This window comes from Pseudonaja textilis, chromosome 1 (genome assembly GCF_049901715.1).
Source record: "Pseudonaja textilis isolate UNSWEBS1 chromosome 1, rPseTex1.2, whole genome shotgun sequence".
Classification (NCBI taxonomy): domain Eukaryota; kingdom Metazoa; phylum Chordata; class Lepidosauria; order Squamata; family Elapidae; genus Pseudonaja; species Pseudonaja textilis.
Genome location: NC_141990.1, coordinates 213288399 through 213301912, shown reverse-complemented (window position 1 = coordinate 213301912; position 13514 = coordinate 213288399).

The window sequence follows — 13514 nt, the reverse complement described above, 5'->3', positions numbered from 1 at the left end:
GGGAAAGAATGGTTACTTTCTCTTCTTCCTTTTCCTCTCCACATGAGCATGTTCCAAAATATTGACTTATCCTTGAGTTTAAGTCGAACACTAAAATGCAGTCTTGATTTTTTCAATAAAATCCAGAAACAAATATTTAAGCTGAATTGTATACACGTGTATCTTAGATTTTGCCCCGTATTCCTGACTTCATAAACCAAAGTTGCTAGATTCATTCTTTCCTTGAAATGTCCCCTTCCTTCTTTTCATAGCACGGATGACTGAACGGGATTGTAAAACAAATTAGGGAATGATTACTAGTTTGTTGAATCCTGGACAAGGCCAAATTGCCAACCTGAATTTACAGTTTCAGATTTGTTTAGAAATAAAGTCAGGAGCATGATAAACTTCGCATTTCTGATTAGCTTAGCCACTTACGTTTGATTTTTATTTTTATTTTATTTTTTGTATTAGCATTATGCTAATGGTAATCAATGATTTTTGCCAGCGAGTCAAAGTCTCTTCTTTCTGCTAAGCTGGGATTCACAATTCTGTGTGAATGCAGCCACAACATCTTACGTGATGCTTTCTTCTGACCCTTGGTTCATTAATAGAATTATTTTACCAAGGGGAGTGAGAAAGGAGACCCCATAGGGGTTCCCACTCTTTTCATTCTCAATGCACTTCCTGCTTTTTTTTTTTCTGGCCCAATTAATGCTTGTATTTGTTTGGCACTCATTAATCAGTTGGAGCCCCTACTATGAATTTGGTGAATGATGATAGGCTGATTTTCCTTGTGTGGTAGTAAGCTTGTTAACCATAACATAAATTTAAGCAATGGTACCATGCCAAGCAGGATCTTTTATTAGACTCTGCATGATCTTTCTTATTAGACAGTTAGCCGTCTGGAAAATTAATGCTGGTATTTTTTCCCCCTCTCTCTTTCTGAATACAGTCTAACCCTTACTACTATCTTCTTCCTATCTTTTATTCTGAGTGGGTATAGTTAATGGATTTTTTTTCCCCCTGGAGATTTTTAACAATATAAAAATGATTGTTTGTGCATTACTGCATTGTTCATGTATTACTGCATGCATTGTTTTGTGTACTGAACACAGAAATAATGGATTTAAGCTTGATACAGATAACTCTTTATTCTGAGCAAGGCCAGCTGCTTTCCTTTCTCCTCCCTAGTACTACTATGGCATATTCCATGTTGTGGATTGTTTGTGTACTAATTATGTTATAGATACTCACTAAAGGCAGAGAAGGCAGTACTTTTTCCTGGCAATCAAATGAGACAGGAAACTAAGCCCAAATTCTGGCTTCATAAAATGTAGTTTGATAGAACTTGGGAGCATCCTAGACACGGTATATCTTGTTTCAGGTAATATGTTTTCCCAATGTATTTGATTATATCCATGTTAAAATGGATTAGATACATTTTAGTTACAATACTAACAAAAAGAGTCCCTTGAAAAGAATGCTAGAAGACTCTGTCTTAAACCCTGTGCAATTTAATATTTCATATATGACATCAGGGTGAGCACAGAAGAGATGCTTATGCAATTAATAGATGACACAAAACCAGAGGTGACAACTAACATGATGGAAAACAAAACCAGATCTTGAAAGGCTCAAACATTGAACCAACATGAAATGTGAAAGATATATACAATTTTGTTTTAGTATTACAAAAATTAAAGCCATGAGGAAATGGGGGAGGGGGAGAGAGAACTGAAGTGTAAGCAATATGAACACGTAGCACAGTGTGATTACTATTAGCCCTCAAGTTATGACTGTTAATGGAACCTGTCCATTAGCATTGGAAAATGAACTGCCTCAAGTCCTGACCAGCCACCCTGTTCTCTCTTTAAACAAATGCCCAGGTCATTAAGTGAAGTTCAAGGGTGGGGGAGATCCTGGGAGGCCTAGTGCAGGTACAAGCCCACCTGCCTCAGGCCTGCCTGCCCACCTCAAGATACCCCATGTTCTCCTTCCCGCCTCTTGGGTGCCTTGCAGGTTGGCCCGCCATACATCTTGCTATCTTGCCAGTGAGAAACAATGGAGAAGTAAAACGTTGGGGATGCCTGCCTTTCCTAATTCTGTCCCTTATCATAGCTAAAGAAGAAAAAACTTGCAATGCCAATTAATGATAAGTTTGTATCTAGAAGACGCATACAAATTTTGTAAAGTAAATAGAAAAATTAAAAAGTGGAATAGAATAGAATAGAATAGAATAGAATAGAATAGAATAGAATAGAATAGAATAGAATAGAATAAAGATAGGGATAGGGACAGGGATAGGGTTAGGGTTAGCTGAATAGAATAGAATTACAATAGAATAGGAATAGAATTACAATAGAATAGGAATAGAATTACAATAGAATAGGAATAGAATAGAATAGAATAGAATAATGAGAGGGATAGGGTTAGGGTTAGCTGAATAGAATAGAATTACAATAGAATAGAAATAGAATAGAATAGAATAGAATAGAATAGAATAGAATAGAATAGAATAGAATAGAATAGAAAAATGATAGGGATAGGGACGGATAGGGTTAGGGTTAGCTGAATAGAATAGAATTACAATAGAATAGAATAGAAAGAATAGAATAGAATAGAATAGAATAGAATAATGATAGGGATAGGGTTAGAATAGAATAGAATAGAATAGAATAGAATAGAATAGAATAGAATAGAATAGAATAGAATAGAATAGAATAGAATAGAATACTTTATTGGCCAAGTGTGATTGGACACATAAGGAATTTGTCTTGGTGTAAATACTCTCAGTATACATAAAGAAAAGATACATTCATTAAGAATCAAGGATCATAATGTATAGGATACAATCAATCAAATACTAGGAAACAGTATAAATTGTAAGGATACAAGCAACAAAGTTACAGTTCCTACAATCACAAGAGGGAGGGGATGGATGATAAGGAGTGATGAGAAGATTAATAGTAATAGGAGTGCAGACTTTGTAAATAGTTGAACAGTGTTGAGGAAATTATTTGTTTAGCAGAGTGTTGGCATTTTGGGGGAAACTGTCCTTGTGTCCAGTTGTTCTCTTGTGCAGTGCTCTATAGCGTCGTTTTGAGGGAAGGAGTTGAAACAGTTTATATCCAGGATGTGAGGGGTCTGTAAATATTTTCACAGTCCTCTTTTTGATTCGTGCAGTATGCAGGTCCTCGCTACACAATATACTATATCAGCCTTGAAAGCAGGGGTGTCAAACTCAATTTCATTGAGGGCCACATGAGGGTTGTATTTGACCTGGGGGCGCAGGGGTGGGTGGGTGGGGTGGGTGTGGCCAACTCGATGTCACCACATGCGGCCTTCCCAAGCTCCATTTTCACTGGCAGAGGCACCGTCGGCTAGTCCTTCACCATTTCCAGAGTGGCTCCATGAGCAAGATCTAAGCACCCTGCAGGCCGGATCTGGCCTGAGGGCTTTGAGTTTGACACCCCTGCTCTAAAGAATTCCCTTGATACTCAGAAGGTGTGCACTTTGGGAGAGAAGCGTCATACAGTAGGACTTCTGGCTGATAGGCATTCCACATGCCCACTTAAAATTTCATCTCCTTGTCCGTAGCCACAACTTAAGTTTCTCTTCCCTTTTTATTTTCTAGGGTTTCAGCTTTGGAGGGGGGAGGAGAAATGTTAACCCCCACCTTCCCTGTGCAAAAGCTTTTAAATTGTTGTAGAAGAAACTACTTTTGTGAAAAAAATATCGATTTTATATTAAAAGGTAGAGTTTTATTATAGTAAAAGAAAATAACGGAGGAGAAAAGAGGTTAAAACTTTGTGGTCCAAACTTTCTTTATTTTCTGCGACAATTCAGTAGGTTTTATATCAGATTTTAGCCCAGGCTTTCCTAATTAAACAGCTATGGAGCTCAAATTGATACACGCTGGTTTGTAGTGTCTGAACCTTTTGTAGGCCATTAAAGTTTAATTGTTGATTTCAGACATCTTGGCTGAAAATGAAATGAGCTATGAAAGCATAAATAGGAGGCAAATTATATTTGCATGTTAAATGGGAGAGGGAAAGGAAGAGAAATCTTCTAAGGCCAAAGACTACATGACAATATACCAATGGGAAAACGGGATTCTTTAATGTTCAAGTCATTGTTGAGTAACCAGGGAAAAGAATTGCTCAAAGCACAGTAATTGTACTGAACATGCACCGAAGCCAGTGATTCAGAGTGATCTCAAAAGATGAAGTCACTTTTGGCAAGTTTAAGCTTTAATTTTTAGTTAATAAAAGTCTGCCCTTCTCAGCAATTAATACAGATAAGAGCACAGCCAACAGCTGTGGAATTCATGGACAATTTTGTTTGTGGTAGACAAAATAGGGACTTGATGGGAAAAGCTATAGCCTTCGCCTCCAGTCTAAGGCTAATTATACTTTTGTCCTTCCTACAGAGATCAGCAATGAAAGGCCTTCCTATTTCGAGTGTAAACACCTGGGGGTGAACTGATTTCCTAAAAGCTTAGACCTGGGAATTATTATATTTCTAGAGTTAGATGAAAAACCAGGCCAAGGCGACAGATAGTATTTGATTAAAGAAAACATGCTGTGTGACTGGTCATTATAGTTTTAGCAAAACATTTCCATAATTGCACTATGTGAAACTGTGTAGTTACTCTTGGGCCTTAATGTTGCCTTTCCTCCACTTTACTACTAGTTTGTGGCAAGCAGTAAGGATAGTAATTAATGTATGCTTCTGCCATAATTTGACATAAGCGTCAACAGGCTATAGGCTTCCATTTAAGAGGAGTACAGGTAGTCCTCGACTTATTATCACTGTTGACCCCAAAATTTCTGTTGCTAAGTTGAGACATCTGTTAAGTGAATTTTGCCCCATCTTATGACCTTTCTTGCCAGTTGTTAAGTGAATTGTTGAAATTGTCAGTAACATGGTTGTTAAGTGAACCTGGCTTCCCCATTGACTTTGCTTGACCGAAGGTCACAAAAAGGGAATCACGTGACCCTGGGACACTGCAACCATCATAAATATGATTCAGTTTCCAAGCGCCTGAATCAGTGGTGGTATTCTACCGGTTCGGCCCGGTTCTGCAGAGCCGGTAGCAACGATAAGCAGCGGAGACCAAACCGGTTCTCACCACTGCTCTGCTGTTGGGCCCACCTGGGCTCCCATACTCACCTTTATCCTCTGAATTTGAAGTGCAGCTGCTTTGCGCGGCACAACGGAGTGCTGCGCGGCAGTTGCTGAAGCAACTGGGATCGTGCAGGCTTGCAGGAGGTGAGTTAGAATGCCTCTGCACCTGAGAAGGGCACGTTTGGTACACGTGCGCATGCATAGTTGGGTGCAAGCCACGCCCACCGAACCAGTGGTAAAAATATTTGAATCCCACCACTGGCCTGAATGTTGATCTCGTAACCATAGAGATGTTGTAATGGTCATAAGTATGAAAAACAGTCACAAGCCACTTTTTTTCAGTGCTGTTGTAACTTTGAACAGTCGCTAAATGAACCGTTGTAAGTCGAGGACTACCTGTATGCCAGTTCTTACCTTTACTGCCCCTTCCTTTTATGGGGCATCTCTTACATTCCTGATATGTATGCTTTTTTTAAAAAAAGTGTGTGTAGCTTGTTCAGACTGGGAGGCATGGTTGCTCTTGAAGTGCAATTCAGAATGTGGGCGAGAATAAACATGCCATTAGGAGAAGGAGCCTGCTGAGTCAGATCCACAGTCCATTTAGAACAGCACTGTGTGTGCTTCCTGCATCTATCTAGTATTGAGAATAAAACTTCCAGGGATTTGTCCAATATCTTTCTTTTAAGCGGGTGGTGGGGGGAGTTTTTGTGGTTTAAGTGATTACAACAATCAATGGCAGCAAATATTTGTGCACTGGGTACAGATGAGGCCAGGACAAAAGCTAGAATTGGCCGAGATTTCAACTGAATTTAAATTAAGTGTTAGTAGGATGGGTTTCCTCGGATTTAAAAATTCCATTTTAATTAAAACTTTAAATCCAAAAGGCAAGCAAGGGGTGACCTTGGGAAGGTGGTGTCTCAGGGCTTTTCAGAGGAGTAGGTCCAGTTCAGCAGATCATCTGCATCAGCTGAAAATGCAGAAAGACTGTTTCAGAACCAAAGTGGGCATTTTAAGTTTTGTTCCATGAACAAGGCATTTATTAACAGATTCAAGGGGAAAAAAATCATGAAATATCTTGCTTTTAAAAATGCATAAACTAGTTGATTGGAAAGTATGTTCAATACTGGAGGCAGAGTAAAGAGCCTATCTCATTAGGCCTTTTAGCTAAAAAAGCAGATGGACATATTTATGAGCACGCATTCCAAGACGGGCATTGTAAATCAGGTTTATTTTAATGGTTTTGCACTGTATAAAATGTGCTTAGCTTTGTATTAATGGCTTTTACAAATTGGCAATGACTACTGATCTATAGAAAACATTGATCACCCTATCATTTGGGCATCCACAGATGTTACACAAGGAGAGAGAGAAAAATTCAATCATAATATTCTTTTATTCTTTAAAACTCTAGAAAGACATACTAGGATTCCATGGTGTGCACACATTTATTCAATATATACAACTGGCAGTAATGATTTTATAGTGTAATAATCCATGAAGTAGTGACTAAGTATCCTGATCAAATAGTGTAATTTAAACGCTCCTAATTGGTTAGCTCATCTGGTAATACATAATCTATGGTAGCTTGCTTTAAGAATGCTATGAAGACTTAAATTAGACAGGTTTACTTTATCAAACAAATCGCCCAGATCAATTTAGTAGAACATGGACGAAGGTAATTTTTCATACTACCCATTATATGAATTTCTATATGTGACAAATGGGTTGCAGCTATTTAGTCTCATACAAATATGAAATATTGAATGACTCCCAAGTACCAATTTCTTATAAATTTAATATAGTTTGAGGAGTATCATGTAAAAGATAAAATCATTTTGAGCTGACCATACACACTGAGAGTGAGAATCACATAAATTTAAGCTCAACTGAATAGAATAGAATAGAATAGAATAGAATAGAATAGAATACTTTATTGGCCAAGTGTGATTGGACGCACAAGAAATTTGTCTTGGTGTAAATACTCTCAGTATACATAAAAGAAAAGATACATTTTGTCAAGAATCAAGAATCATAAGTTACAACACTTAATAATAGTCATAGGGTACAATAAGCAATCAAATCATACTAGGAAACAGTCAATATAGATCGTAAAGATACAAGCGACAAAATTACAGTCATACAGTCACAAGTGGGAGGAGGTGGGTGATAAGGAGTGATGAGAAGATTAACAGTAATAGTAGTGCAGACTTTGTAATAGTTGAACAGTGTTGATGGAATTATTTGTTTAGCAGAGTGATGGCTTTTGGGGAAAAACTGTTGTTCTTGTGTCTAGTTGTTCTGGTGTGCAGTGCTCTATAACATCGTTTTGAGGGAAGGAGTTGAAACAGTTTATGTCCGGGATGTGAGGGGTCTGTAAATATTTTCACAGCCCTCTTTTTGACTCGTGCAGTATGCAGGTCCTCGATTGAAGGCAAGTGGGTAGTAATTGTTTTTTCTGCAGTCTGTTTCTGACAGACAAATAGAACATCTGGCTATTATTTTTAAAACATTGATGTATTTATTTACAATGGATTAGATTCAAAAAAATTTGTTCAGTTTGTGGAGAGAAGTTAAAAAACAGCAAAGGCTCCCATGGGACATGTTTTGTTTTTTTTACTCTAGCTCCCCTCAGTGCCAACCAGCATGACCAATAGAAAGGGATTAGACCAGGATGTCAAATTGACAGCTCGCAAGCCAGATGCATCACATGCAGGCCACGCCCACCACTGCTCAGTGAAGGGGGGCAAATGTCATGAAACATCATGTGATGTCGTGAGTTTGACACCCGGGGATTAGAGGAACTGTATCCCCCCCAGTCTTACAGGACAGCAGGTTAGCTAATATAATTTTCAGCAAATTACAAGTGGAGCTCAATGAAAATTGCTACTATGTTCTCTGGTGATTATGTCACTTGTAAAAATGTCATGTGCATTGGCAGTCAAACAACTTGCAAATTTCCTGTATTTGTATAATATAGCCATAAGCACTTGATACATTCCTCATTGGGAGAGCTAAACAAGTGTGGCAAGATAATATTTTGAGGAAGAATATATGTTTTCAGGGTTGGACTTCTTTCCTATTGCTTTGATGTTATTCTTTCTGAGGTGGTTTCCTTAACTAATCTTCTTCAGCTGCCTTTACTGATCCCCTTGAATGTATTCACTTTTAATTCCTGTATTCCCCAGATTTGTGCCAGGTGTTGTGGAGATTATGGAATTTGAAATCCAATACATCAGGAAGATAAAGTCCCCCTCTGAGTTAGATGGGCGGTCTCTAGATTGGATAAATAAAGTTGGGGCAAATTATTCTACTACAAAGTGCTCAGAATCTGGAATGTGCGTGTTGCCAAGAGAAAAAATTTCCTTCTGAAATTCTCCCTTCCTTCCCTCCTTACAAATGACTTTCAAGAAGTCATTTGTTACTGAGCTGTCCTCTGCAAAGAAGTTCCACAAATACCAAACTTAAATACTTAGATGGAAGCAAGAGAGCAAAGGTTACTAGAGAGTCCCAAATACTGCATGGTGCATATCAGGGGTGATATTCAGCGGGTTCTGACCAATTCTGGAGAACCGGTATCGGAAATTTTGAGTAGTTCGGAGAACCGGCAAATACCATCTCTGACTGGAGATTTTACAGCCCAGAGAATTGGTAGTAAAAAAAATTGAATCCCACCACTGGTGCATATATATATATTCAGCTGACATATGCAGTATGGCCACATGCTTCCAAGGAAAATGTTGGTTTATCAGGCTAACTCACAGAACCGTGAATTATTGTCCCTCCTTAGACACAAAGTCAGCTGAGTGACCTTGGACCAGTCACTCCCTCTCAGCCTTAGGAAGCAGGCAGGGGCAAGAAAGCTGCAGGGAATTGGTCAGGCAGTCCAGAAGTCAATATAACTCAAAGGTACCAAAAGCAAAACAAAGCCACCGATGTAAAACAGAGCATAGTATTAATCAATTTAAGGAGTTTTGCTGACATGGCACTATTGTTCGTCAACCCCTCCCCACCCATGAAACAATCAACCTTAGGCAATTCCAAAAGTTCAATGCTAGGGATTGTTTATATACAAAAGCCAGCAGTGATGCTAAAAAAGAAAAGCAAACAGATTTTAATCAAAGGGACCTCTGTTGATGTCTCTGTGAATTAATTATGCTGATAGTCGTTCAAATGTCTTAGGATTCCATGCAGGATTTTCTTGTTCCTAGAGGTGTACCAGAAGTTATAGTCCGTTCTTTGCGTACTGTTTGCTGCTTATAAAGGGCAGGTTATGCTGTTATGTTGCAATATGTGTACATTATGAAAATCAAACCATTATTAGAGCTTTTGTCAAGCTATTCGTACTGGAAGAAAAGATGGCAGCTATTGACCAGAGATTGTCAACACACAGGGCGTTTTCAAAGAAGCCAGAATACTAATGAATTATTTCTTCATTTTCCATGTAAAAGAAGCCAGCAGATAACACAATTTACCAAACGATCATATGTTATAAGAAGATAATGGAATGTCTTGCTTACTTACCTTTCAGACTTCACCATAATGATGAGGCCAAATTCTTCTTATAGGAGAAGGCAGGAAAATAATTGGATTACTCACAAACGATATGCAGCCTGAGTGAGTCTATTACTTGATAAAATAGTTCTCTCTATTCTCCTAATTATTATTTTCAGCCTAGGAAGGATCAATACAGGCCACCCAAAAGTAGACTGTGTAATACTGGAATTTTCAAACTTCAAGGACAGAAGTACTCTTCTCTTGTTCCAAAACTTCAATTTGCTGAAATAATATGAACTTAGAATGGAACATACTTGTAGTAGCAATACCTAAGGGCATTTTTCTTCGATTCTTCTCTGCAGTTCTCTCTTTTTTCCCCCAAATTGTTAATTTTTAGTTAATTTTTAGTTAAAACAAAATAGGATTGGGAAGTGTTGAAACAATTAGTACAGGGCAGTTGCAGCTGAGATTTAATCAAAAGGAAAAAAATGTTATCTCTTTGTAATTTTCCCCTGCATTTAGTTTTACAAGCTAAGTCTATGATTGATATTTCTATGTTTACAAATAAAACATACAAATGTCTCCTTCCACAAGTGAGTATGGAAAGTTAGCTGTGCTACTTTTGTGGTTTAAGAAGCATCCCTTTTATAATGGCCCATTGTAAGAAAAACCCAGTTTATCAGTGATATCTCAATTTGAAACAAATTGCTTGGAATTATAAATTCTCTTCCCATTGAAGTTTTATAAAATTGGGAAAGACGCTTGACTTATCACACTTTCTATTGCTCCTCTTTAATTTAACTGTGTACATATTTGGCATGTGGAATGTGATGTTTTATGTATTTACTGCTAAATGATCTATAAAAGCTAATCAGATTTTCATGCAGAATTGCTCAAGTTAATGAAGTTGAGGCTCTCGGTTGAATAATCATTAAAGGTGAAGTCTAACATTCAAGCTCTTTATTCTGTTGTGGAAGATGTAACAGTCAAATTGGTATCTATATTTGCAGAGAACATAATGGCTAACCTAACTTAACCTAAATTATTGCAGGCTTATTTTTGACCTTGTTGATCAAGCTATGGTAATAAGCCATTTTGGGGGGGTTGGAGAGAAGACACAGTTCAACAGCTTTGGAAGAAACAGATCAGTAAAAATGTCCTGGTACATTTTTCAGATTATAAATCACTTTGATTAGCACTCCAGAAAATCTATAATAGCCTTGAAGACAGACCTTAAGCTAGTATAGATGTTTTATTGGAGGCTGGGTGATGTACACAAGAGGTAAATATGAATGATACCTAATAAGGTAATGAATAATAAGATAAATAGTGGAGCGCTCATGACATATAACATAAATCATAAACTTATATTTGAGTAATCCTATCTGTGAAATAAAAGATGTAACATTTTCAGTAGTGGCCATGCTGGCTGAGAAATTCTAAGAGCTATAAAACTTATAAACCTGGAACGAATTTAAAATAAGGAAGGCTAGATTACAGCCTTGCTGAAGATGGTATCAAGTCTTGGGAATGTGGTAAGATCTATATTCCAAAAATGTGTTATGACAAGATCCCCGGGTGTGGGCTTAAGAGACTTCTACACTTCAGCTATCCATTTAATTTAATTATCATTCCAGTTCCCAAAAATGTGAGAAAAACTGTAGTCCTGTACACTTGAGATGGAGGAGATCAAGGTCTGGCTGGACAATGGAGTCCTTGGGCCACTATTTTTATATCATTGTTTTTAGTATTTATCCTCAATGGCAAGTATGACAAAAGTTTACTCACCCCCTTTTCTCTCTTTTTTAATAATAGAATTCAAGATGGCCATTCAGTGAAATTAAATGGAAGATGCTGGACAAATAAAGGAACATTATCTTTGAAGAATTGGAATTAGGTACTAGTTTGAAGCAAATACATGCTGTTAAAAAAAATCAGCATTATCTTCCATGCTGTTCTCTATCAATGGCTTCTAGTTATGATGGCAGAAAAAAAATCAATTCTATTTTTATTTAATTTCTCACTTTGTTATTATGGTAGGTGAGGTTGCTCATTGATATTAATTGTGAAAGGTTGTGGAAATTTCCTGCTAGAGAAGTTGTATGTTGCTTTGCTTACTGTGTTTCACCTTTATGCCATAGGAATCTTTGCAATACCAAGCCAGATAATTTGTTCACCATCTGGTAAATTCGAATCAGCAATAGCATTTGAAAAGTGAGCAAGATTTTTGTCATCTGCTGCTTGGAGCTATGTGGGCTAAATTTGAGAGCTAATAGATTTAATACAGAGGTTTTTAAGAAAGAACTATTGAAATCAATGAAATGAAGTTTGATAGATACCTTGATTTCAGGAAGTCAACTTTCTTCAGTCCAATTCAAATAATTCAAGCTTCTCCACTGAAGTCTTCTGTCTAAATGAATAAGACCATATTACTCTTGATATGACTCAACTTTTTGGTGGACTCAATTTTTATACACATGGTAAAGCATTTTGCTCTTCCATCAACCAATCTTTAGGGATACATTTATATACTATTAAATTACTGTAACTTTTTTATAAATCACTCTTGAGATTACAGTGTTTCTTTAAAATATAACCATCAAGATATCTGGAAGACTTTTGCCATTAGCCTTCCTGCTACTTCCTCCCATGTAAACCTGATATTTTCAGGATGGACAATTTGTTATTTGCTGTGAACTAATTTGCTTTTTCTTGCATGGAACCAAGAGTGATCCCCTAAAATAGTCCCCGTCTCTTTCGCAACCTTATTTAGTTTGAAAGAAAAACCTGTCTAACATTTAGCTGCTTGAGTTCCTACAACATATAACTGAATACTTATATGTAATACTTACATATAACTGAATACTTAATACTTATACAACTGATATTTCCAGTAATTTATAATCCCAGGAACAGTGTCTCCCTTATGGAAGGTGCACCACTGAGTTTTGGTGGAGCAGTGGTTACAGTGCAGTACTTCTTGTGACTGCCGGCTGCTTGCAGTTTCGCAGTTCAAATCTCAACAGGCTCAAGGTTGACTCAGCCTTCCATCCTTCCGAGATGGGTAAAATGAGGACCCAGATTGTTGGGGGCAATAGGCTGACTCTGTAAAACTGCTTAGTGAGGGCTGTAAAAGCACTGTGAGGTGGTATACAAGTCTAAGTGCTTTTGCTATTGCCATCATGATTATTAGTTTTGTATGCCCAACACATCGAATCACAAGCAAGTTAATTATATTGTAGTCTAATGGATTGTGTGAACCTGGGCTATGATATTAGTTTATCATACAATGAGTCATATGTACCGAGAAAAATTTATTTGACTGAGTCCATCACGTTTCAAATAACCATGGGCAAATATTTTGTTTGAAGCTAGTCACTATAACTCATAGCTGCATCGTATATCAAGAGAATTACAGACTAGAGGTAGATTTGTTATATGTTAATTCAGGCATTCAAGAATGCTTTTTATTTTTTCCTGTTAAAGAATTGTGGAAATCCTGTCGCTGAGAAATAAGCAAGTTAGCATCATTTCACTGAGCAACAACAGAGGAAGAAATGGCAGAAGACAAGAGGCTGCCAGACAGTTTTCTAACTCAAAGAGTACAGCACATCATCACTGCCTTTGTGGTTGCTGTTCATGAGGTGTGTAAATAAAGGGAGGGTAAAATATGTAATATATTTTGTATGCTTGTACAAAGCCTTGAAAGAAGCTTTGTTGGTAAGATTAAAAGGTAGCTCAAGAATCCTTATAGTAAACAACCATGCACAATTTTTAATTCCCTTGTGGTTTCTTCCTTTTGGACATAAAAATAAATACATTGCTAATTAAATAAAGCGACACAATTCCAAGTTATTAATTATCAGCAGCCTTTAGAAGTTGCACTTCAAAACCACTCACCCATGGAAATA